At 30.2% G+C, this 27049-nt stretch overlaps 1 protein-coding gene and 1 long non-coding RNA gene across 4 annotated transcripts in view; both read right to left on the bottom strand.

Annotated features, from left to right (window-relative positions):
• The window catches only part of Lim3 (Lim3 homeobox protein), a 146736-nt gene that overhangs the window by 62262 nt on the left and 57425 nt on the right, over nt 1–27049 (bottom strand). The window lies entirely within an intron of this gene.
• Nucleotides 23338–24734, bottom strand: LOC143265600 (uncharacterized). The gene is made up of 3 exons (XR_013040241.1): nt 24614–24734; nt 24101–24197; nt 23338–23463 (listed from the first exon to the last, which is right to left on the bottom strand). It is a non-coding gene; the product is annotated as an uncharacterized LOC143265600 (long non-coding RNA).

Raw genomic sequence — 27049 nt, 5'->3', positions numbered from 1 at the left:
AACAAAATATCTCGAATTTAGGGGACCGTCAAGAACCGAATATTGATTGACAAGAAACTTAGGCTCAATCATGATGTACTCAAAGACAGTTCAAATATCATTAGATTTAGTGTTTTTTTTTCTGAGGTAACTAAATTCTTGATGGAAAGTTTGGACTTTTGAAGGTGATAGTCAAATTTAAAATTTAGGATGTTATTAAATATGACAGATGAAGTAAGTTTATTCAAAAGGTTGATTGGGTAATTGTATCTAATATGGAACACAGCAACTCATCAGGAAATAAATTATAAAATGTGTCAAGAAACAATGCAAGATATTAAAAATAAAAAATATAATATATTAGAAACATTAAAAATAAAGATACATACGAGGTGTGACACAAAAAGACGAGACTAGTCCAATAAATCATTGTATCTTCAGAATCAGTTTTCCGTGACATTTATCACCTTCAAAGTAGTCTCCTTCCGCATTCACACACTTCTGCATTCGGCGCTGCCATTGCTGGTAACAATTCTGGAACGAGGTTTTTGGAAGTCCCTTCGGGAGATTCTCCGTTTCTGCCTGAACCTCTTCAACTGAGGTGAAATGGTTTCCCTTTAAGCAAAATTTAGTTTTAGGAAATAAAAAGAAGTCGCATGGAGGCAAATCAGGTGAATAAGGAGGAGGCCCCATCACAATAATATTTTTGCTGGTCAGAAACTGCTTGACAGACAGTGGCGTGTGAGCGGGTGCATTGTCCTGGTGCAACAGCCATCCATCGCTCCACAACTGTGGCCTTTTTTTCCTAATTTTTTCACAAAGTCTTTTTAGTACATCAATGTAATAGTGTTGGTTAACAGTTTGACCACTGGATAGCTACTCAATTATTACAATCCCATTAATGTCGAATTTTGATTTTGACATGCGTGCTTTTTTGGGTTTTGGGGATCCTGGAGACTTCCACTGTATCGACTGGCGCTTATTTTCTAGGTCATAGGTAAAAATCCATGTCTCATCACATGTTACAACAGATTTCAACAAATTTTACAAGAAACTTGATGTTTATTGGCTGTTCGGTTTTTACATTAGACATTTTTCCGGCAGAATGCAGTTGCACGTGTTTACTCAATGATGCAATACTCCCAAATGGCATGACGGGTTAAATCAAAATTGGCAGCATAGATAGAGGATGTGTGTAGGATGATGCCACAAAAACAATTTCTGCCAATTCCATTGTTTTTTCAAACTATACACCTAGTCTCGTTTCTTTTGTGTCGCACCTCGTATTTGCAAGTAATTATATGTATGTACATATAATATGATATACATTTAATGATATACATGTATAATATATCATATATTAAGATTTCTCATATTAGATTTTTGATACTATTTTTGATAAGAATTATTAAGAAAGTGATACTAGGTATAATTACCTTACGTAATTTTGAATATAATATTAATGCAAAGTAAGTAAACCACGACAATAGGAAATAAGCAAATCAAATATTGTTTATTTAATAAAATAGAATACCAAATAGTATCTTTGCTAATACAATTTATATTACGCTATTATTTCCATGTAACAAAATACAAAATTAAATATAACTTACTCAACAGAATTTTTAAATAATGATACAATATAAAATATACTGAATGAAATGAAATTTCGTTTATAATATTGGTGTGCAAAAGTAAGAATTAAAAACACTTTCAGAACCTCAATCTAATTGTTTATTCATTGCCGTATATTCGAACTCATTTAATTATTTTGCATCAACATATAAAAAAGCAATAAGTTTAAAATTTATGAAAGGTATTGATTGCAACACATATTCTGATAACGCATATTATTTAAGAAATGTTAAATCACGATACCTGCAAATAGTAGTAAATGTTAAAACAATTCGTTGAATAATTAGTAAAGGAGAATCGAGGGACTGCAAGTATTTAATTTACTGTATCATTATTAAGGTTGGAAAGTGGATACATCGTTTCGTATTTGCCATCAGTATTCAAATTACAATCGAAATTACAACGATTCGTTGAAGAGATATCGTACAAATCAATGAATTAATTATTTGTTTTAATTAACACAAATTTCATAGTATGTGATAATGTTCCAGATCGTTTTTATTAAAACTTGTTACGTGTGCAGTAATCATTCATGTATGTAGTTTACACGAGTGAAATGTGTATCTCAAGCAATTCAGACAAAAGCAATTCAATTGATTGTTTGATGATCATCTACCGATTCTAATCGAAGTCACGTATTTGACACGCGTAACGTTCATACAAGTCGATAACACAATCTTTTGTTACAGACCAAATGTTTCCTTATACATATATGTATTTACCGGAAATGTCATTATGAATTGTTAGATATATTACGTAATTTTTTCTTTGTACATAGTTTTAAGTTTTACGTGCTTCATACATTCAGGTACACCAGCATACTTTGTTGTGTTTACTTGAAAGTTTTGGTGAGTGCCTGTGACAATTATGCTTAAGGCCAAATTATGCTTTAGAGACCAAATAATTTGAATAGGATTTTTAAAGACTGGCAGAAAATTAATAAGTCCTGATTTTTGTTTATCTTATGTTGTTTTGGCCAGGAGAGACAAGAATAGTAGATATTTAGTTTCCACAAATGTGCAAAAATGCGACTTCATTTTGTCAGGATTTTGAAGTCGAAAGGCAATACTTTATTATGATTATTTTTAAAATATTCTTTATACAATTGTCTAAGTGGGTGAAAAGTAGTTTTTGGAAAAATGGGACGTGAAAAAATGATACAATAATAAATATTATTTTTAATTCATCAACGAACTGATAATAATTATACATTTATTTCAAGAATATCCGTATCTTTTATCGCGATGTTCATGTGATATTTCTTGTCTTAAAAGCGATAAAATATTTTGACTTAAAATATTATGCCATGTTAAAATATTATATTATCTATAAAATATTGATAAAATTTCGTATTTATTATAAAATATTAATAAAAACGATGGACACTTTTGTATAACCCAAATAATAATTTCATTGTTTTCGTTCAACCACATAAAGTAGATAAATCTATGGAACATTTTAGACTCGGTTTAACTGTAAAATACATTTTATAATATTTTAAATGCGTATATGCGATTCATTATTATTTTTCACGCAGCAAACGGAATATTATTACCAAATACTTACATTTAATATTATTTCGAATAAGACTAATTTTTACTGAAAATTGTTATTCGTTTATTTAATGAAGATATACTGTAATAAATATCTAATTCTATAGAAAAAAATGTGAAGGTTGCGAATTTTACTGTCAACCCTAAAAATTCATTCCCATCATCTGTCATCGCTGATTTTTAGGATGAAGTGTTATTCTTGATACAAGATAATATAACATTATATTTTTATGAAAATAGATTTTCAGAAATGTTTCATACTAATACCACTTAACGTTAACAAAAAATAATATTAAATTATTTTATTCAAATATAATCCTGTAAGAATTTTAAAATGACTGTCTTCTAAATACAGGTTTTTTTATGAAATTTTGCAATAAATTAATATTGACAGTGATATACATAAAGATTTTTACCATACAATGACTTGTAAATATTCTACAAATGTTTTTCAATAAAGTTTCAAGTGAATTAATTTATATTTGTTACATAAGGCTGATCAAGTTTTGCGTATAAAGCTGAGACATTATTGTGGCATCAAGAAACTGCAGTTCGAAGTCATTTTGTATTATTGTTCTAACTTTTTAATAAGGTACTTAAAATCCTCTATTAGTGTAACCTTTTTCTCTTAATTTTTGTATATGGAATATATTGGCAAATTTACTAAATCATTATAAGTACTACTTAAAATGTTCTACTTCTATGATTTTTAAATTCTAGCACATTGTAACAACCAAAAATTGTGCTAAATCAAATTTTTATATTTGAGTATTGAGATGTAATCACCTTAAGCGTTTCAATAATCTACTTATTGAAATAAAAGCAGAAATCCGTTAAGCTCATGTGTCAAAGCGTGTATCAAAGATGTATGATGGTCCAACTACAAATTCAAGATAAATGAAGAACAGACGACCGTCACGTGCAGGACATTCATCAACGTCGAATCCTTCAAAGGACCAAAGGACCTGCTCTATCTTCACCTCTTCTCTAAGCACCCTTCGTTCTCTTTCGGATGCGCACACTTAGTTCGGCACGTGACCGGATAATTGTATCCATTGATGCCTCGCCATCGATAGTGTTCGAAAAATTCATCGAACAGGTTGCGGACAAGAATCAGAAGCAGGTGATTTGAACGATTGTTCGTTCGACCATCGATAGACCAAACAAAGTGATTTTAAATGACGGAGCAGAAAGTCATTGAATTTTCGTGAACTTTCTTGTGGAAATGTATTCGGTATTTCTAGTTTAAATATGTATATGTATATGTTACCGTGAAAGACCGAAATCTGGTGAATGTCGACATTCACATAGTCGCTTGGTGTATTTCCGAAATATTTGCTAAATACCCTTATTTCGGACTTACACCGGTAAATGTCGACATTCACCATGCACTAATGGTGAATGTTGAACATGTCGGAGATTTATATTTTCTTCTCCGTAATTCAGTCGCTATAAAACGTCACAAGGGTGACGTAACTTTTTCGCCTCTCTTTCTGAGAGGAGAGACCAAGAATTTAAAACACATAATACATTTTAAGCATACGTGTTCTTCCTCCGTGGCCTATTCTGGCGTGAGTTTCATATAGTATACTGAACAATTTTTCATTGGTAACATAATACTGTATATTCGATTCCCCTGATTTTAATGGTACAATTAATTTCCTTTCATCATTAATTTTTAAAACGTCAAAACGTTTTAATCGTCTGTAATCCAAAGGTCTGTTGCACTTAGTTTTAGCAGAAACCAATTCAGAAAGTATTTTAGAGTACTTTTCTTGAGAAAAATAAAAACAATTGTCTTCTCGTTTACCCGCAATTAATGCATTTAACTTTTCAAGAAAAAGATCACGATTTACTGCAGTATCCATTCAGTATAAATTACGGTATTGGAAAAAAAAATTAAGAAAACGTTGCTCGCATTATCAAAGCTTGCATAAGATTGACAAAGCTGACTGACTTCCAGCAGAACACACGATTTGGCGGGAGAGAGCCAGTCGCTTCTTTGTCGGTTCCTCTCTTTTGGACTTCCACCAGAGCATATTTGTGGTGTCGACATACACCGGTGAAGGTCCGAATGTACAAGAATGTAATAAAATATTCGGTCTTTCACCGGTGAATGTCGACATTCTCCAATTTCGGTCTTTCACCGTAACATATATATGTATGTAAGTACGTACAGTATAATTTTTGCAATTATTAGAGAAAATTTATAATATATTGTATTATTTACAGAAATGTCAACAATTCTATATGTGTATGTTTTGTTGATATAATTCATTTTTAAGCGGGAGGTTGTGCATCAGTAGAATGTTTGAACAATTCATTAATTACGTGGAAATATTTAATCTCGCTGATGTTCCTCGCTCGTAAAGTATTGTTTGTAACACTTTGAAAAATAGAAATAAATTTATATGAAATTATTTATCGTATTTTCGGCAGAGAAGTAATAACGTATACACTTGATGGATATTTACTGTGAAATTATGAAAAATAAAGGACATGAATATATTCCTTTTAGTTAATTTAAGTTTCCTAATAAATGATCTTAAGGTTTGAAAATTTGGGAATTGTGAGTTTTAAATAAATAAGAATGTAGGAATTTAGAGATTTAGGCACTTAGAAAGGCGATTTAGAAATTTGGAAATTTGAGCATTTAAAGCGTTGAACATTTGAGAATTTAGGAATATGAGCATTTGAAGAATCTGCGAAGAATTTGGAGAACTACGAATTTAAGAATTTGCGAACTCTAGTATTAAAAAATTTGAAAATATAAAAAATTTAAGGATTCGCAAATTTGGGAACTTGGGATTTGAAAATTTACAAACATAGGAATTTTGAGAATTTAAACATTACAAACTTGGCGATTTGAAAATTTATGGATTTTATGATTGAGAAATTTGAGAATATTAGAATCTGAGAATTTGTGAATTTGTGAATTTGGAAATTTGAGAACTGAAAAAATTTAGAAATTTACAGGATTGAAAATTTGGGAATTTGAGAACTTGAGAATGCAGAAGTTTGGGAGCTTACGAAATGGGGAAATTTAACAAGTGAGACTTCAGTGATTTGGAAATCTTCTAAAAATTTGAAAATGTAATAATTCAAAAATTGAAAAAAATTGTGGTTTACATATTCGATCTTTTAAAAGCTACAAATAGCAAAAGATTGATCCCTCTATACTTATCCTTAATCAGAGATAACTTAGTAGCGTTTGAATGTTACATACACTTATGCACTTAAACATGACCTAATATGAATACAATACCTTCTCCACTATCTGCATTTGTTGCTTTAAATAATAAATAATAAGTAATGTGATAAAAGTCTCTTTCACCATACGTGTGAAAAGTTTCTTTCACCATACAATTTTGGTAATTAATATAAACATTTCTCATAAATCTTCGTGTCTTTGTAATTTAGCAAAAGCTAATGGGGCCAATAATCATAGCAGTCGAGGTCCTTATAAAATCAATCAATCAATCAATCGAAAGCTAATGTATAGGATGACTCTTAATGTATCTTCAATAACAGTTTATTAAAAAATATCATTCTACAGTTTCAACTTATTTTTTCATATAGATCTCTTTTCCGATTGTACCATTAGAAACACCCTATATATTTCATAATTTTAAAGAAATGGCAATATTCTTGTACATAAAACGAAGACTAATCCCATCTTCCTTTAGTGTTCCTACGCGAAGTTTTGACTCGAAAATATAAAAGGTCATAGAAGACTTACCCGTTCTGTGAAGGATAATTACATAAAGGTTGGATTCTCGCTTTCTTCTGTCGCAAAAAAGGTATGAAAGCAGCATTGAATTAATTCTTCGTAAGCGTCACATGCATAAACTCTAATCACAGAATTTTTCCGCCTCGGACGATAATCGTTTCGCCGGATGCCCTCGTTGATCTTAATTATTCCAACGTCGGTAAAACGTAGTAATTAAGGGAACGTCCAAGTTCTCCCGGGGGATACCGCAGTCGGACGAAATCCAGATCATTCCCTTTAACCCCAAGGGATGCGGAATCCCACGATCGAGAGGCCCGTGCCAATTCTCCGATCCACAGTGGGATTTCGAATTGATAATAAAAATAGTTTCTTATGATGGGGTAGATCGTTATCGACGATACCCGTCGGAACCTTGGAATAGATTTTGGCAAATTGTTGTGATCACGAAATCTTGATTCTGTTACAATAATGACAACGGCAATCAATTGTGCAGGATGTTGCAAAAATAGTGGAACAAGTGCCTGTATGATAATAACACATAAAAATAAGATTTTTGCTTATTTGTTTTTGTTTTTGAGGAAAATTTAGGCGTTCTCTGAAATATTTTGAAGGAAAAAATGAACAAGAGAAATGATAATTTGGCAGAATTTTGAATAATTTAATGAATACGAATATGCAAATAGTAATACTGCTATAATACATTATTAACCAATATTTTTTTTGGTATTGTATTATACTAATGTACTAATGTATTACTGTGGTGGACTTAATTTAAAATATAATAAATATATCCGTAAGCGGCAATGGTATAAAGTGACTAATAATATAACTGTAACAGTATTAATAATCGCGATAGTACTAATAGTTGTAATTATATTAATAATTACATTTTAATTATTTACGATTGATTAATTCATAATAATTATTTGCAATTTACATGTATTAATTTACAAGACCCATTAGTTGTTGAGGTACCAAACATATACTCGTTACCATTTCTATTGCGATAACAAATTTTTATAATCAATTTTCTTAAAAACAAAGCTAAATGCGAAAAAATATTCTTCTTTTTATTCATTTTTGTATGTAGAATTATCATACGGCCCATTGTACTACAATTTTTGGAGCACTTTGTATTCAAATGAACCTCTGCGGTCAATATTCATTTTTTTTTATAAGTATATGCTCTAATTGTACAAGTAAGATGTCTTATCCAAAACTTGAACCCTCACCGTTATTTATGGTTAAAACTCTAATCAAGACTATTTTAAAACTTAATCATTGGTCAAATGTGCATAGGTAAAATATGATTTATAATTAGTGATCAAATTTTGAAGTAACTTTGTCCAGCTTTTATACAACTAATAATAATAAATTTTCATAAGTTCTGAGATTTTTGAAGATCCTGAACATGTTATATATAAAATTCTGTTCCATATTATTTTTTACATAAGTAATGAGCCAATGCATCCCTTTTTGAAAATACATCAACCTACAGATGAATAAGTTAACTCACTTAGATTATTATTTTATCATGACTCTCTTGTAATTCCATGTGCTATATACAGGTATTTCCATATCTGCAGATGGAGGTCTAATTAATATAACATTTTTTTATTTTTTCTTGAAGCAGTGTATTTAATGTATTAAGCCATTCGAGAAGGCAATATATTTCGAAAATGATCCCCAAGTTTTTTTTCCTTCTTACATTATTAAAGTAATATAAGTATTTACCTGGACTACTATTTTACTCACTCAGAATAATTGATAATTACTCATTACTACTATTACACACCTGATGTGCAATCGGTTTCGAATGGTTTAACTTATGATCAAATAATATAGTATTTTTTCAGTTAAATATGAACTAGGAAAAAGTAAGTGTAGACAATGTGCAACTATAAAATTTTATTTTGCAAATAGTATCTTAGTCTAGTCCATTTCTTCTAACATTGCTTGACTACCACAAACATGTTCTATAGCAATACATGAATACTACAGATTTGCTTATATAAAAGTATATGTACATACATATAACATACACATACAATACAAATATATAATGCACATTGTTAAACTTAGTAAGTATTAATTACCGAAGAAACCTTTAAAACGCTTATTGCCACTTTCACAAATTAAATATTTCTTGTTCCATTTACAATACCTTTGTTGTAAGAAACAAGAAAAATATATAAGGTTGTCACATTTTTCCTTCATATTAAACTGGGACAATGATGACAAACACTCTATTTTCATGTTATCTTCACATTTATTTCTTGTTTTAATGAGAGAACCTCGTGATATTTGGATCATCCGTTTCATTTAAACTTCGTACAATGATAAAGTACATCAAAAGTAATAATTTCGGGAGACCAAACGCAATTCCTAAAAATGAGGGCGTGATTTACGTTTATAGCACGTTATTTTGTATTTAACCGTTTGAAAATAGTGTGATGTCAAGAGTAAAAGTGAAGTGAAAACAATTCTACATCTTCCTCTTATTTCTTTTGAAATAATGAAATAAACTAAATTTTGTGGTACTTCACAGAAAATGTAAGTAAACTTTAAAGTTTAAAAATATTTATTTTAGATAGCTTTAATTAGCTTCCATATCTTTAATTAGCATGATAAAAATTGTATTACTTTCAGTATTTTTCATATATCATTGGGTTACATATAAGATTATAATAACATATATAATATAAATAACAAAAGGAAAGATTCTGCTAGTGGTACATTTTTAATTATAATGCAAGAATGCTATTTTAAATTTTCTTTAAAGTCTAAAGAGTTGTAGAAGAATGTAATATGAGTTATTTAAAAAAAAAATGAAAATGATTTACAGTATAATTTTAGAACTAAAGGACTATGATACCGAAAGATTTTCAATAATTTGTACCCAATAATTACTAGGAAAGATAGTTATTTATTGCAAATTTTACATTGTTAGTGTTCTACTTATTTCACATCAATATCTCATCGAATAGAACGTGCTTTAAAATCAATTTTTTTTACTACTATTAACTACATGTGTCAAATTTGCCAATGGTCTAATTTTTGAAATTATACGTTCCAATTTGCTTCGCACTCTGAAAATAATGTTCAACTAATAACAAGAGATATTAAATCCCTAAGGTACTCTAAAAATAATTTAGAAGCGATATATTAATGCAGAAAATGTACGAGTATTTAGAGCAGAAAGCTATCGAGCTAAAATAGCTGGAAAGCAATCACACATTAATGCTGTAAAGGGGATAGTATTTGAATTTGTAAAGCATTTTATGTTGGAAGAAATGTGGCGAACGCGCCGTGATTCCTATGGTTTAAAATAAATTTAATGTTTAGCACTAAACCTACCAGTGTATGTGTACTTAATTTGCACTTAAACATGAAGTTGAAAAATAAATAAACAAAGGACTACACACATTAATAATTTCGATGTTAAGTTGTTGAAAGAATGAGAATTTGACGAAAAATAAAAATTTAATTGATTATTAACTATGAGCTCAAAAATATGTTAAAACACAATGACGAGTTACTACCGGCGTCAAGGTACACATTTAGCATTTTTGTATGAGTGAAATTATACGAATTAATGAAATTTTAGATAAATGTACTTAAATAATTTGAAAAATAATTTAGGAGAAAATGCTATAGCTGGGATGTGAACGCAGGATTAATTTTTGTATAAAAGTTCTGGAATAAACTAAATCGTACTGTTCATAAAATAACAATAAAAAACAAAAATGAGGTAAAAAGTTGGATAATGGAAATACAATATAAAGTCAACACGAACATTTTACAAAGATTAATTTGTGACATGTTAAAGTATTTAAAATATCAGAGTTATTGCAACCGGTACAAATTTAAAATATCAGAGTCATTGCAACCGGTACAAATTTTATTTTAAAACTAAACTAATAAATTGATTCAATATTCTTGTGTCATAAAATTTCTCTTATTTAGAATCACTCGTATTTATGGATTCTCCACGTAATTTAATATAAATTCCACATTTATAGGTACTTTGACAAAATTTAATTTTTGTGCGTAATTACAAAGTTAACCAGGTTATAAAATTTAAAGAAATTATACAAATTGTACCAATATTCTAATATTTTAGTGATCGATAAATAAAAACAAAAAAGAATGGAATCTTCAATCCTAAATTTGTAACAGTTAATTAAGTTTCGTAAAAAGAGTGACGATCGTTCAATCGCATTTATAGCTGACGAATTTTCAAAGTTGGTTTCGAGTTTGCCTAAGGCACGTCATGAATGTAACTGTACGGACCATCGTGTATTATGCCAGTTCATCGCTTGGCAGGTTGAGTAATCAAGCGTAATGCTTTCGTGTTTCGGGCACGCTCTATTTGCACCACGCATGATAGCCAACGTTAATAACGTCCCATGAGGACCTAATGTCGAGCCGAGTAAGCCTCATAATCCAAACTGTGCGTGCACGCTCGCAACTTTTCGTTTCCCTTTCTAGACATCCATATATCGGGGCTTCGTTAGCAGTTGCAAGTATTAAACAATTTTCTTTTTCACTTGAAATTTCCATGAATGTAAACATTTCTTTATATATTAATATGATTGTGCACCTTTCACTTTTGACACCGTATAATGAATGTAAAGCTTGAGCATGACGGTATATCAATTATATACATCGATTAGACATCGATGTATGATGCGGTTGTTTTTGAAGTGAGCGCGAAGAGTGATCGTTTTGAGTTGGTTGCGAAGACAATTGTAATAAATAATTTATTCATTCGTTATTAAGATTTTGTGAATTACGGTTATATTCTGAAGATTATTAAATCCTGATATTATTTTTAGTTCTGTTTATTCATTTTCCGTTGTCCTCTTACATGAAGTTATTTTCAGAAATATTAACATATTCTGTATTCAATGTAAATTAGATTTCACTGTCGGTGGTGGTAAAATACTCAAAATGATTATTTGAAATACAGTGGACCTCTATACAATTACAGCGAAAAAATTTCAACTCCCATTTATACAATGAATAGTCTTCTATTATATGTATAAGATAAATTTAATATAATTATTAGTTCTTATTTAGAGAAGTAAATACTAGAACATTGAATTCGCAATCAATAATTGAATACACGATTGACTGCACGATCGATAATTTAATACGTAGTTGAATATACGATTGATAATTACTACACTGTCAATAATTTAATGTATGTATACGATATTTTAGTACGAATACATATATTTTCAATAATTTGTACATATTCTATAATTTAGTACTAAATTACAATTTTCTTTTTTTCTTCGTTTGAAACAAGTTAGTTACACTAATTGTTTGCAATGAGAATATTTCTGCCTCATGTCTCTGTCCAAAGTAAATTCGAACTACTCAGTAATTTGAACTACGAATTACGCATTTACGAATTTAGTTAAAAAAGGCACCAAGATCTTTTTTTTTAATAAATCTTTTCTTCAATTTATATCAATCTTTTTCAACTAAAAATAATGGAAAAAAACTCATTTTTTTATATTCAGACTCAACAGTTACAATTTACACTTGTAAAAAGTTAATCTGATATAACATCCTCTATATAACTGAACAGTTAGAGAAATTTCTTTAATTACTCTGTAAATTTTATACAAAATTATTTGTGTTTGAATTCTTGTTAAACTGTTCTATGGCTCGTCATAATGTTTTTTAACTGCTCTTTTATAATCTGATAATACTGAAAGTAATAGTATATAACAGGAATATTTGCATAGTTTTATACAGATTGCCACCAAAATAAAAAATTTATTGTGTCTCATGAGTCCACCCTCAAAATTTAATGTGAAAAGACTCAAAATTGAGTCCTTCTAACAGATATACAAACAAACAAACATACGAACAAATACAAATTGTCCCAGGAGCCTCACTACGTAGCAATTATATTTAAAACTGTAGAACATCATATGAAAATATATACGTATATCCTTTCCAACTAATCATTGCCCTGTATTTATTGAAACACTTACGAAGAGCTATCCCTAAAACGGGCAGTCTCGTTCGTTGAAAACACTTTTAAAGCCTGCATAATTGAGCAAACGGTCGATAGTTGGCCCTATTTTGCTTTAGTGTGTGCCATTAAACTTAACCAACAGGGTTCGTGCTTATTAATAGCCCCCCGCTGTGTCTCTTTTATGACATCCTCGCGATTCTAAATATTCATTAACGTGTTTCAAAATTGTGCTCGTACATGAGACGACCTATAACGGAAATATGAACGCAGGTGGGATCTTTGTAACCGTAACACGCACACGTTAACATAGAAAATTCACAATTAATTCTGCGAGAGTATTTGGGTCATCTACATAAGGCTACACGACATTTTATCTTATCGTTCTCGAGCGACATTGACCACTAAAAAATGCGCCATAAATCATAAATTACGGTTCAATTATTATAATTACACGTGAGTGGTACACGTGCATGCCCGTATCAGATAACTGTCGATCTTGTCACGTGTAACGCCATTTTCTAGCGTGTCGTAAAAGTGAACAGAATCGCTGATGTTGCGTGACTTTTTGCACAGGAGAAAGTATTTTGCATGTTTCCCGTAATTTGCTCTTAACTACGCAGTTCTAAACAAAAACGTGACTGCAATTCTTGCGTTAATAGACGCCGACAATTTCAATACTGTTTATTAAATCAGAATATAAAATCGCAGGAAATGTTTATTGTAATGTTTATAATATTTGTTCGAGGGTAATATTTCTACCCTGAATTTTACCAAAACATTCAGAAGTATTTATTTAGTTTTAACAGAGAACACAAGATGGAAGAATCCTAAAAAAAATGGATAAAACATAATTAAAATTCAGTATTATGTGTAAACATACATATAGTTAAAAGTGTGTCTTATATTTTTTCTTTAAAATAACAGGTTTTTTCACTATAAAATCTATAATACAAATATTTGTATTAAAATGAAGCATCATTATAAATGTTAAAGTTACATTGAAAAATAAAAGCTAAAATATTGATTAATAATATTTCTCATGAAATTCGTAAAACTGATTTACTAATATTTATTGTACACTTCATACCCTGCAAATATTGTTCTAAACTTTTTTTCGTAAGGTAGCTGCAAGTGGGAGAAAAATCGTGAGTAGCGTTACAGGTAACACCCTGTAGAATAATATCTGTAAAATGATTAATGCTACATCCTGATGGGTGTGATCTTGAAAGTAACAATGACAGTAACTGCGGAAAAATATCACAATTCCTTGACAACTCATCACAAAAAACCTATGATGGACCCATAAACATACTTTCTTAAGGAATAGTTCCTATACCGTCAAAAGATGATTGGCAAATAGACTAAATGTAAAAAAATGATACTTTTGTCTCCGCCCTCCTCTGCTATAGCTGTCCAACCGGACAAACATATATTTGTGAGTTCACAAAAGTCACCGGCATCTCTCGTCTCCTAGATTCTAATCAAGGGCTGCGTGTACCTATTAGGGACAGTCATTGTGCGTGGGTGTACCGTGAATATAACCGAAGGGGGAGTACAGTTTCTCCCCTCGGTATCGTAACGCTCCGACGAAAAGCAGAGGGGCTGACTTACTACCCGGCGAGAACGTCACTTGTCACGTCCGATTATGCGTGATTCCCTTATTTCCAGGTTGCAGATACCGGTATCCGGCATGTTTTGTGCGAGAACACATACACCAGACACCCTTTTCTACTTCTAGCTTCGACGCTGTCTCGACTATCCGAACGCGCTCGTCTGTTTTGCGTCTGCCGCGCCATTCTTCTCCTTTTCTCTGATTACCCTCTCTCGAGGGGTGGTTCGCATTGTTTGCGCGGAAAACTGAGAGGAATAACGGAGTGAAATTTTGTAGTCGATGATCAAGGAACGGGAGGTAAATCACGATTCCTCACGCTATGTTCCAGGTAAATGTATGATTAATCCTAGATTTTACGGGCGTTTAATGACCACTTATATCTACAAGATGTAATAAAACAAGATGGCTATCCCACGAAATATTAAGATTTAAGGAATTGCATAGTATAAATGTATTTTTTATGTAAAATCATTGAATCCAATTAAGTGTACAAATAAATTAATAAATTTGCGTTCTCATTGAAAACAATGTGTAGTTTATTATAATGAAGTATAAAAAATTTGCTAATTTAATTCTGATTGTAGAAAGTAATGGATAGAATATTAGTGTCCGAATATTAATAAGAGTTTCTGTAAATTCAAACTAAACTATAAATTAAACCGTGAATATTACGTAAACTAGCTTATACAATGGTTCTTTATCTCGATGAAGGTTGACATACATTTTCACGGATATCATCATAATATAACAATAACCACTTGCAACAGGCAAACGACGACTGATTGATATACATATAAATATTAGTTTGATCAACTATAACATTCCTATGAGTAACGACGTCCCGAATGAGAAAGTAGAAGATATCGATTTGCAATTATTTTTATTTACGATATACTTCCATAATGAAACTGAAAAATTGTATATTAACAGTTTTAACAAGCCATTAAAAATATAAAATAGAATATAGAATATAGTTTCGTAAAAAATTAAGATAACAATATAACCATATATCGGTTTTTGAGCTTTTCAACTGTGTTCCACCACTTCAAAATATCTGAAATAATTACAGATTAATAATCATGACAGAGCATGTCTACTGTAAAAATGTATAAACGTGGCCACTTGATAATTTCTATTAAAATAAAATATTTATAAATTTTTAGAATTTCTCAAAAATTCATTTTGCGTTTAACAATTCTGGAAAAATTCATAAACACGAACGCCATAGAGCAAAATATCCTTGACTTTTTTCTAAATTTTCTGTACGATGCAACAAAAGATATAAAGCTCAAACTATAAATAGTGTGTTGGTCTGTAACTATCCTTCAAGTAGCGGTAGCGGCTTGGTACTTGGCAAAAATGATTTCCTTTGAACGGTCTATTAGCTGATATGTTAATTGATTAATTTGGTCTAAAGGAACTTTTAACCCTCTTATGCGGCTATACTTTTTCTAACCTTCCAACTTTTTCAATTTTTCAGACTCAAATTTTTCCGAACTGACAAATTTTCAAATTCTTCAAATTTCCTAATTTCAAAAATCTCAAATATAATCTCGAAAATTCTAAATTTCCCTGCTTGTTGTTACGAGAATTTAGGGTTTTGATGGTATGAATTAGTAGGTCTAGGAGTTTAAGAATACAGGCATTTGGAAATCTTGGGATTTGGGGATCTATGAATACTAAAATCTAGGAATTCAAGGATCTATGAATACAGTGATCTAGAGATTACAAACCTTGGTACTTAGTAATCTAGGGATTTTGGTGTCTATAAATTTCGAGATTTATGGCTCTGGTGTTTTACAGATGTTAGAATCCAAGGACGTTGCAACTTATAAATACATATAGTGATCTAAGAAGTGGGTGATCTAGGAATACATGGATCTAGGGATCCTGTGGTCTAGAAATTTGGGGTTTTAAGAAGTTAAGAATTTAGAGATATAGAAATTTAGGAATTTTGTGGTCTAGGAATTTTGGTATCTTGCGATTCAAAGTTTGACGAATTTAGGAATTTGAGAAATCTAGGTATTTTGGTATTTCAAATTTTGGAAATTTTAGAGAAATTTGAGAAATTGATAAAATTGGAAACCTCGAAATTTAAAAATTCGAAAATAGGAAAGTTTGAAATTTCGCAAATTTGAGAATTTAAAGATCTATAAATTCGTAAACATGACTTGTTAAAAATTGGCGAATATAACAATTTATAAATTCTATATAAATTTTATATTTATAAATATGTAAATTTTAGAATTTCCAAATATTGAAGTTTATGTGTGTGTCCTTATCCAAGAGCGCCTACCGCCGAATGTACAAACATACTGGGAATGGAGTTAGATCGCATCTCTGCGATGGAAGGATGAAGCAAGCTAAGGGCTCCTATAAAAACAAAGGTGAATCCCGCGCAGGCTTCCAGAAGTTATCGGGCTACTTCCGAACGTTAAATGTTATATCTACCAGCTATCTTCGAAATCGTGCATCTGTCGCGTATTTCGGTGAATCACTCCGTTCATGGACGGTGGGCGCTGCTCTACATTATGGCTTCCATAGTCCACGGGTGTTCCGGGATATTGCGTTCCCGTTATAGACTTCGTAGTACTCGATGGTCAGCTGCGGAAGCGCTCGTGCCACGGGTGAAACCATAAGGCCTGCAATTATGGGGTTTGCGGTCGGCCCGTGATGATTTGTTAGAACGATCCCTGTAATTAACAGGATGACTTTCAACTCCGACTCGGCTTCTGCTCGACGAAATCTTTTCGCGTGATTTTCTTTTAGCCGGTCATTTCGAGAGGATTTGTGATGTCGTTATACTCTAACATTCCGTTGCACCATGGAATCTTATGTTTGTTTCACGCGGGACAGAAATCGTGGTTTTTTGGATGAAAGTTTTTCTTCATTTCAATTTCTAACGAATTGTAATATATTTGTTTTTTAAATGGGTGTAAGGATCCTGCATTGCTGAAGAATACAGGTTTTTCATCTTAAATTAATCCTTTTGTAGATTATATTAATTTTTTCTCGCTTGAAATTAATATATTAGTCATTTTTTCGTAAATCGAATTTATCGTGTAGATTACTTAACAATGAAATACAGTGAGGAACTTAATTACACCGAAACAAGCAACAGAAAATTGTTACCTATTATCCCCTTAAAGGACAAAGTTCTCCATATAACTTATTAAGTCAGTAAAGTTTTGTAAAATGTAGTATGAAGTTTTCTGTGTCGTCCTGCACATCCCTTAAAGTAAAAAATGGTGGAACCAATATGACGGAGAAGGTCCAGAGGATCTATATCATTGTATAGAGGATTTTAATTTATTTTAAGAGAACTCTATGTGTTTTCATATAGATATATTTTATTGATAAATATATCTCCGAATACCAACAATTCAAGACTGCAGATTAAACATGACAAAAAGAATAAAAATTTTATAAGATTCACGAAAATCCAGAACGTGTATCCTTTGAAGATAAGTAAAAAAGTAGTGGAAAAATAACAAGAAGGGCCATTATGGCTAATGTCTTGAGTAATACGTTACGGTTTATGGGTTTAGGATTTATGAGTCTAAGATTTATAGGTTATTTTGCTGCTGCAGCTTTATATAACCAACTCCACTTATGCGTCTAAAGAATATTTATTTATCCAGCTTTATATTACATATAAGTATAAGATGACCCAGTATCATAATCTTTCCTCGAATCCTCAAAATATTGAATATCGACAGATTTAATACGTAGTGTACATTAAGAGAAGAAAGATGAGTAATATCGAAGAAGATAACGTTGCTGAGAAGAAACTATTATTTGTAAGAAAATCACGTCCTAATTTTTCAAGTCTCTTTGATCCTTTTTGTCTTTGATCACATCAGAGTCTATTTTTTGACTATATGTACTTCACGCTTCTTTTCTCTTCAGACCGATATTTCCTTTAAGGGACGTAGAATAAGAAATGCATTATAACTTAAAAAAATGGAGCTTCGTATCTGGAACATGATCATTTAAGCAAAGAAAGGAGGTCGACGACATAAATAGTATTATGAATTAATATACGTATTTTATTTAATCTCTTATCAGTATATTTATTTCATTAACTATTTTCGTTTATCAATTAATTTAAATTGTTTATTTTATTTTGTTAAAATCATAGTTTAGTACTATGATTAGTACTTTCAATTTGTAGTTTAGATAAACTTAGTTTCTGTGGTTTCTATTGGTAATGCATGAATCTTTCGCATGGAACGTTACCATATACATATACATATACATACAAATATTTATAAATATGTATATTTACTTACACACGATAAATGTGTGTAAGTAGGGTAAATGTAAATTTTAGTTTTTCTGTTATTAATAATTTTAAGCTAAGCAAAATTTTAATTTTAAGCAAAATTACCTAAATATAAATATAAATATAAAAACGAACTACGACAGCAAAAATTACAACTAATTATTTTTCATAATAACTTTACGGACTGATGCAAGAAAAATAATTTACGTACTTTTGTATTATTATTTGTCATTTAGATTGTAGATATATTCTTATAGACACGTCAGCTTTCATAAAAAAGGCTTAATATATCGTTCATGTGTAAAAAAAAAGCTGCGAGGCAAAAGTATGTTCCCTAAAATACGCATGCGTGAACATTAGTATGCCTACAATAATGAAGTGACGTGTCGCGTTATGCATCACTTCAAAATTTCTACACATATTCGTTCATACGTATTGTAGTTTATAGAAACTGGAAACGCAACGTTATCCGAAAATGTACATGCTCTATATATGTTTGCGAGCTTGAATGAATTCCGTCGACTCAGCGTGTCTCGAATAGTTCATATCTGTATACTTTTATTAGGTTTTATCTTTATTTCAATGACTATCAATATTTACTATTTCCCATGCATAACAAATTACACACTGTAAACTTCTTACTTTTTTCTGTAATCTGCCAGCACAAGTTATGTTTTACATAATTGTGTGCACTGAATCCGATTTTATTCATCATATTACGTTTCCGTAAAGACTTAACCTAAAAATGCTAGAAAGTAGATTTTGGCTATTTCAAACGTTATTTTACAAAGACTCTAAATTTTGTTTCTTATATTTATTGACGTTAATTAATAGGAGAGATGAGGGATAGTTGACTACAAGAGATGTATGATCACAGTAATGTTATTAGTACTATATTATTTCTCCATTTCCTTATTTTAAGGACAACGCGTGCAAAAAGCAGTATGCATGATAAATTGTAACCCTCATTCTGGTGTATAGAGTAAAAATCTTAGAAGCATTTCTTTTACTAACATTTAAAAAGTAAATATTTGATCTACCGCTTTCTTCTTTTCTTCAATGTTACCGTTAGATTTTCAATTTTGGCATTAGATTGACATAAAACAGCGGTCTTCTGCGCATTTATAATAATTTATATAATGCTCTAAATAATTAAGATGAATTTGATTTTTCGACTTTGTAAAGTCACGTGCATTGAAATGTACTTGATCAAGTGATCAAACTTATCTACAGCATTCAGTTTGGAAAGTTACTTAGATCTTAGATAATCAATTCTCAGATAAAATTTCCTTTAAGAGTAAAATTCGTCTAACAAGCCGTCGATAAGGTTATTTTGTACTAAATAAATCATTTTATTAATCTAATATTAAAAATATTTTTCTAAGCGTCAAACGAAATATGCTACAGCAAAATTAATGGAAATAATTTAAATTCAGATTTTATTAATTCCAAATTCGTCTAAAAGATTGAAGCATTCCAATTTTGCAATTTCTTTCAAGTTTCATGGAAACTTATCTTGGCAACCATTTTTTGAGTTCAGTAAATTTTTGTTTTATTTGTAATCTGCGTTTTTCTTCTCGTCATTATTATTTATCTAATTTAATATAGTTTTCTATGGTAAACGGATATTTTAGATTAACTATAGATCAAGTTTTCTTATTACTCATCCACTCTTCCTTATGCATACTGTTATAAAGAGTATGTTTATGTTAATTAACAATTCTTTAATTGACATTACGTAACATACAGTATGAGTAATTATTATTGCATTAATAAAAAAGTAAAACTGTAATCAATTAATTCACTTTCTCTGTATTATTTTTTTTTTCTTTAAAATAAACTTTTGAATATCTTTTGGTGATTTTTCGTTTCGGAAATATTGCTCTTTTGAAGTACGTTAATTTTAGCAGACTTATAGTCCGAGTCTATCTTAAGAGGCTAAATCGAATTGAAAGTACGCTCTAAATTTCAAATAAAATATACAAAAATAATATTAATTTTTTATTGAGACATATAGTATAGAAAGTGAGAAATATACACATATTCAGATATAGAAATCTGGAGAATATAAAAATGTAGAAATCTACAGCATATAGAATTAAGAAAAATAGAAATCAAAGAATATGGATATTTAAGAAGATTGTGTATGCAAAAATTTAAAGAATACAGAAATGGGATAATATAGAATTTTAATGATAAAGAAATTTAGGGATAGATATATTTGTAGCATACAAGTTGACAAATACAGAAATTAGGGTTACTTAGGGTTTTAATTACGGTAAATATAAAAATGTAAAAATATAGAGACTTGTATACATAGGAATTTGAAAATATGAAGCTTTGAAAATATAGAAATTTCGTAAATATAAATAGTTGCAGAAATAGAAGTTTAAGAATATAAACGTTTAAAACTATAAAAATCGAAAGGTATACAGATTTCGATCATAATATGCGTGAAATAGGAAGTTATTGTACATGAAATAGTTAATAATTAATTTAATAATAAGCATAACGTACATAAATTTGACGGACACAGGTTGTGACACAGGGACTCTACCATTCAATGTATTTCACCAAAAATAAATATAAAAATTCTTAGCAATCAAGTAAAAACATTATTTACCAATTGTACGAATTTCAATCCATTATTCGGGTCTTGAAAATCTTTCGACGATATGTTTATAATTTCTGTTCGCGATTGCCAGGAAACTTTTTGTTCATTTTTGCATATTTATTTTAATTAACTGTCCCAATATTAATTCGCGTGTCGCGTAGCTGTTTGCTAAAACTCTTGGCGGCGATGCGCAGGGACGACAATCGATATGGAGCACCGAGTATCCCGGGAGAATCGCGATATGTATTTTCAGAAGCGGTCGAGCACACCCTAGTCTCAAAAGTTTTGTTTGCATGCGGTGCCTTTCATCGAGAATATTTACCGTTTGATCTTATTATTTCATTCGTCTAAATTTAAACACTTCAACTTCCCCACAACCAATCGACGCTTGTGGCCACGCAAAGCTGATAATTGAATTGAAGGGTTTGCAGTGGAACTCGTACTGTTTGGGTATCCAAGTACTTGCAGTAGTCATAATTTAAACACTGCTTTAAGAAACGTAAGTAGTGTATCTAAGGTAAATGTCCCAGTGTTCAAACGATTACTGAAGCAGTTAAGATACTTGCAACTTCTTTTATACTTAAATAATGCAAAATTATAACTAAATACATTTATGCAAAGGAGTAAACTTCCACTGTTTACACTAATAAAAATCTATATTTGTGAAAGAAAGTTTCAAATTAAACAAAATATGGAAATGTTCAGTAGCCCAATAATTAAATATTCATAGCTTGTTCTAGTTATTAATTATTACTGTCCCATACATGTATTAATTTAATTATATTCATCGTTTAATGAAAAAAAAAACAAGGTGATAATATTTTGTGGAATGAAAATAATTTTTAATAATTAATTCATTAAATGGATTATGATGTGTTCTCTTATCCAAAATTGATTTTGGTACATGAAACTTTTCACTAGCAATTTGTAACAAAGTGCTAGTTTTAACAGTTTTTACAGTGACATAAATATCTTTTTGTAATCTTTTTTCTTTTTCTTTTTTCTTTTGGCATTCTGAAGAATTTATGTGACTTTGTAATGTTAGAAGAATGATTAAAGGTTTATTACAAAATTTTAGGTTATGTTGATATTCTCATGGCTTTAAGAATAAAGGGAATTGTATTTTTATACTGTTATTATTAACATAAATGAATATAATACAAAACATATTTACTTTGATCAATATTAACGACATACTCAACTCACTAAGATTAATTTGTTTAATAACTGGTTAGGTTCTTTATATCACGTAGTACCAGAGAAATGCAATACTTAATTTAAATATTCGAAGAAGATTAAATTAATTTGAATGCTTCATTATTTATAAAATTTAAAACAACTTAATTATTTAAAATTATACAAGATTACAAGCTGGTACAGTGTTACTTTTTCGTAATTTATTATAAACGCGTTTATCTCTGAATATACAAAAGCAACTTACTATTAAATTTAATTTTTCCTGAGGATAATTGTTATTTTCCTATCGAAAGAAGGGGAGAATCGTACATTATTAGACACTGCTTTTGATAAAAATCAAATTTAAACAAAGTAATTTATAACACAAATGGCGTTTGGATTTAAACTTTATTATAAACGTGAATAATGCATAAACATAACAAAACTGTTATTTACAGGACATAAAAAATTGTTGTTTGTAAAATTGTGGGTTCTAAGGTTAAAGTAATTAATAATATTACCAAAAATCATTTAAATTGTATTATACTTTAATTTAGACAAAATATTACTAATAAAATGATTGAAGCTTTTCATTTGATACACAGTACTTCATTGAATAATTATTTGCAAATTATGTACTCAGTGCCTTGTTCATGAAAGTCTACTTTCTTGCTTGATGTACTATGTTTTCATTTATCTCTTCTATTAACCTCTTTCCTCTCTTGACTTTTTCATATTTCCGTAGTGCTCTTTGTAGCTTTTCTTGTTCCTGTTTTTAACTGATTCTCTTTAATCAGTTTCTTTTTCGACATCTTCCACGAGAAATTATCTTAATAGCATTTCAGATTATTGCGTTTGTTGATTTTATTTTGTTTTTCTTGTTTCTAAAATATAGAACATTGACAAGAGATACTGGTATTAACATGTACATAAATTAAGTAATAGTAAAGAGACGTAAGATTCAGAAAGGTCAACTGAAAGGTTGACACCGCAAGGAAAAAATAAAAAGAAGTTTTAATATTTGTGAATAATATACAAAGTAAAATACAAAAATCGGTGTATACATGTGTTATTAGTTCGAAAATGATAAACGTACTGTGAAAAAATTATTTAATTGGTGCTTGATTAAGATTTTACATAGATTAGTGAAAGGTTAAGTTATGATCGGATTAAATAAAAGGAATAAAAGACTTATTAAGTGCATTGTTAATATAACATACCGAATAAGAAAAACTTGCATTTTATAGTTATTAAGTGTTAGTTACAATTTAATAAATATAAAATATTATTTGCAAAATTCTATGCAAATAAAATTCCATTTTGTGAACAATGGACGAAGATTATTAATAATACAAAGTAATTAATATTTCTTTTTATTTAAGGAGTAACTGAAATTCTGCAGTAACATATCAATTTTTATATAGATCTGTTACTTAATTTACTGGAGACAATTTTATGTAATAAATTATAAATAATCTTGTTGTTGTCTTATAAGCATAATTAAATATTAAAATTGTTTACCAAACTTATCATAAACGAAGTTACCATTTAAAAGAATTTTCCCCGAGTTTAGAGTTAAGGCTTCAGGTAAATGAATAAAAGATTTAGAATTTCAAATCTGTAACGTATAAATAAAATTATTGCAATCATAGATTTAATATTGGTATTTTTAATAAAACATATTATAATAAACCTGCAGTTACACCTATTAAGTATTAATTAATAAATGAAAGATATTATTTATTAGGTTAACTTCATTTTGTACCAAACATACAAAAATTGAAAATAACTAAGTAAAGTCATTACATAATCCTTTAACCTATGATTTTTCAGTAGTTGCATCACAGCTAACTAATTATCACAAAAATGTTACGATAATTAAAGGAACTTGAAGTGTTAAGTATACTCAATTCTTATAATTATAATTGATATTGATCTCAAAACTAAATCCTCGTGCAAATACGATTTAGGTTGATCACATTTGAAGTCATCTCACAATCTGACTTGATGCTATCAGTCAAGGAATTAATATACCTATCTTCTGATTTACATGGTGCTTTACTTCCACGATTTCGTCTTTACACATTTTTTGAAATAACGAATTTTAATAAAGAAAGTGGTAAAGGTGATCATATTCACAATATCAATGCAAGGATAGAACTGTTATATTTTTTACTTTTTTCTCATGATACTTTTACCCATTAGATTCTATACTTTTTTTCTAACGCAAATGCGATCAAACACAATTTAATTTGGACTACATTCACTAAATTGAATAATTTTCATATTCTATTCATATTCTACATTCAATAATTTTATTTCAATCGTTTTTATTTGAACAGAAAATAATATTCTAATTATAAGATTAATTCTAAACTAATATTCTAATACTAATGTTAAAGCTGCTCATTAACTTCATCTCCTACAACTTTCATTAATTATCGTATCAGTGTCTATAAGCGGTGTTCCGTGAAAATCCGCTCAGGCACTCGAAGCGTGTCCTCAGACGAATAGAGCGAGCAAAAGCGAGCTAAGCCCTAGGAAAGTAAACCGATTCGTTAACCACGTTACAAGCACGCTGGTATAAGCCAAACCAAACATTGACATGTTCAATCATTTCGATCTCTCCACCTAGCATCGCTTGACGAACACGATCACGTTATACACGCCCGAAGAGGAAGTAAACGTAGAGGGAGAGAGAAAGGGGAAATGATAGGAGATGAAGAGAGTACGAGCGTTCGCCATCTGGTCTCGGAAAGAGACCCTGCTACCAAGGGGTAGAAATTGAAATGAAAACAGGAGAGTCCACCCTCTTGGCTTGTCTCTGGTGCTCTCATCAATGAGGGCTATTAGGGGACGATATGTTTTTCTTCTTTCACTGATTTCTACGTGACACGTTGACTTTCAACTTGTCAGCAGGAATATTTCCTTTTTGTTTAGCTGTTTGAAGAATTCCTTTATGTCGAGCAGGTATGTAAACTCAAACGCAAACCTGGTTTCACTAGGGATAACATGGTAATCAAGTGGAGGAAACTTCCCACTTGTTAAGTTTTAAGGACTTGAAAAAGGGCGTAGAAATTTTGAAACCTAGGAATTTTGAGCTTTGGGATTTGTAGATTTTAAAAATTTATGGAATTTGAGAAATTTGAAAATCTGTGTATTTTGCAAGAAGTTTGTGAATCGTGCGAATCATTCTTGTTAATTTCACAAGTTGTTTAACTGACTACATTTTTTTTTACTATATCTATTGTAGATATTTCTAGAATATATGTACACATATTTAGTATTGACACAAAATTATTTAATAAACAACAATTTTATGAAGTCTTGTTTGAAATTGTTCTGTGCCAATGACTTTGTGCACTCACTGTAATAATTAAAACAATAAGTTGCATTCTTTATCGATCATACACTGTTCTGCTTTTTCAACAATTTACGTTCATTCAATTGTCATCGAAACGTCGTTCCAATTTACTCGACAGCAGTCGTATTGTTAAACGAACGTACGAATAATCTGCTTTGGATTATTATTAACGCAACAATGACCGGAAGCTCGAGAAATTCTGTTCGAGAAAAAATGAAAAGCTCTCAGGGCTTCCTACGTGCATGAATGGAAACCAAATTCGAGCTTAGCTGCTCTCTCCCCCTGCTGACTATGAAGAACTTACGTTCAATTGTGGGGTGGATAACCATTGTGGAATCAAATTTAAAGCGATTATAGTCGTGCTGACCACTTCAATTATCCGATATGTTCAATAAACAAAAACCTACAAAGGTGAAGATTGTTTACAAGAAACAAGATAGAAAAATGCTTACATTCTTAAAGTTTTGTAATTAAATATTTGTGATAACAATTATACAATTTTTATATGCTTAAAAGTTGCTCAATTACAATTTTTTGTGAATTTTTGTGAATACATACAAAAGATGATTAAAGTCTAACTTTACAATTTGAAGATTGAACTGATATAATCATAAAATTCCTTGACCAAATTCTTTGAGAAGAGCAGAGATCATACTTACAATTTTGCTCTTTAAATTGTATAAATGGCATGTCATTAAAAATTGAAATCAATTTTAAATATTGTTGTATAATGTATGGCACTGATCATGTGATATTAACATACTGTTATAAGAATATGTAGTCACATACAGAATAGACTACAAGTCGTTTTTTAACTTTGACTGCAAAATGTCCTAGACGTAGTGTTCCGTGGAGTTACAAATATATAATCATAACATGAAATACAGTCCACTCATTTTTTCAAATAATCTCTGTAATTGTTGTCTTGTTCGTCGTATGCAGAAATTGATTCTCGAAATTCTGAACTGGCTTGCACCATCTCTGAATCTCTGTCCCGTGTCTTCACCAAACCTCCTGTGGTGCTTTTTGCGAAGTCAGAGATGAGACCTATCAAGAGGTCCTCTCATTAAGCATACTTCAAGGACGTGGGTTCCCAATGTTTCGGG

The sequence above is a fragment of the Megachile rotundata genome, chromosome 1 (genome assembly GCF_050947335.1).
Source record: "Megachile rotundata isolate GNS110a chromosome 1, iyMegRotu1, whole genome shotgun sequence".
NCBI lineage: Eukaryota > Metazoa > Arthropoda > Insecta > Hymenoptera > Megachilidae > Megachile > Megachile rotundata.
The sequence above is the reverse complement of the archived record's forward strand: the minus strand, read 5'-3'. Positions and strand labels throughout refer to the sequence as shown.